Source organism: Sitophilus oryzae, unplaced genomic scaffold, assembly GCF_002938485.1.
Source record: "Sitophilus oryzae breed Bouriz unplaced genomic scaffold, Soryzae_2.0 scaffold_125_pilon_pilon, whole genome shotgun sequence".
Taxonomy (NCBI): domain Eukaryota; kingdom Metazoa; phylum Arthropoda; class Insecta; order Coleoptera; family Curculionidae; genus Sitophilus; species Sitophilus oryzae.
Window position 1 is genome coordinate 252,327 of NW_022145904.1, and position 1,979 is coordinate 254,305.

Consider the following 1,979-nt stretch of genomic DNA (forward strand, 5'->3'; position numbering starts at 1 on the left):
TACGTTTGACCTGGTCCCGCCATCGTAGGATTAAGGTTTTTTGTGAGATTGTCTCCTCTTGATCCTGGCGGTTAAGCCAAGACCCCCCCCCCCCATCCCATGATACATGACCACAGACAGTAGAGGGTGCCTGGCATGACGGGCAGGGTAGTCCTATCCGGCATCGTTATACGTTTTGGTGCAATTTCCTGGCCACAACACTCCAACCTGGGACAAGACAGTGAGATGATCGTTACACCCAGTCTAAGGGTTAGAGGGGATTCCTCGTAGCGCCTGACCACTTGACCAGGAACTTCCCCACCAACAATAAAGTCTCGCATTTCCTAGAGGAGGTTAGTACTGGTAGATTTAAATTTTAATTTGTTTAAAACTTATTTTAAATATACAACTACTCATTATTATTCATTATTATTCGTCATTATATAATATTTGTATTTCTTCACCACGGAGACATTCTACCATCTGGTACCACAGCTATAATAATCCGGAAAAATGGACCTTTACGCCAATGTCTTTATCCATAAAGTAGCCCTTGCACCATTTTACACACAAGATGGTGAGCAGTGTGCAGTAATCTTAGTTTTGGATACTTTGGATTTATATAAAAAGTAATACAATGTGTAAGTTTCACTATAAATTCTCTACAAAAGTTCTACAATAAATGCAATAACAAATATAGAAAGAATATTAGACTATTTTTAACTATTTTTTTAGACCCATCATTATTCTAAGTATTTTATAATTTATCAGTTATGGATACATGGAATTAATAATGATTTCTATTTATATTATAGACTGTATTCTATTTATAGATAAATGTGTAACAATTTCAAAATTTTACCAAAATTATAATGTCACCCAAAATTTGCATAAGTATATCTTAAAATTAGTGACAGGGACAGGAGAATTAATATAGATAATAACTGGTTTAAATTTTAGAAAATTTAGTAGAGCCTGAAATGTAAATTAGTTTAGAAAGTTGTCTAACGACATTGTTATAAAACAGAATTTTCTATAATTCTTAGTTTGGAATCTTTCAAAAATTGGTTCATCGCTCAAAGAAAAAAATAAATTAATCTATGCAACGACCCACTTAATAATATTCATAAATATTTTTTAACAGTAAATGAAACTAAAATGAATATCATTTTTTGATTTTTTAACACGTAATTTTATTTTATTTTTTAAAGATAGAATTTGTTTTCTCGGTGACTAATAAAGGTGTAGGTATAATATTTTGTCAAATAATTATTAAGGAGTATTAGTGGGTAGATAATATAGCTGTCATTATTCAACTGCTATCCAACATTTTTTGACGTTAACACATATAAGTACCATGGTAGCTTTCTTGCTTTTGATTATGTATGATGAATTAAAGAAAACATCTACCGACCTTGTGCAATGAATCTAAAAGGGATTAGTTTCAAAATTGCTACTTTAAGAAGTCTCTTGACAAGACTATGTCGAAAAGCAAGGAGTTAGGCAGGGATGTATCTTAGCGCCTCTCTTATTTAACATATTCATGGCAGCGCTCTCCATTATAGTGGACAGTAAACTACAGGAGAGAGGATTGGGCAATAGATACAGATACGACGGCGGCGGCGGTCTGTTCAACATAGAAAGACTCAGAGCCAAAACACATACAAAAGTCATTACAAAACTTCAAACTCTCTATCGCTTCGGCAGTTTGATTTCGGAAAAGGTCAATATCGACTCTGAAATTCAGCACAGAATTAGCAGCGCCTCAAGAGCATTCTGGAAATTACAAGACAGGGTTTTCTACAATCATAATTTGAGCACAAAAACGAAACTAAATTTGTAGTGTACCGAGCAATAATAATCCCCACCATGTTATATGGGAGCGAAACCTGGGTGCCGTACCGCCGACATATGAACGCATTAAACAAGTTGCAACAGAGACACCTTAGACAACTCTTAAGAATCAAATGGTTCCACCGTGTCTCAAAGGTCGTATCGGT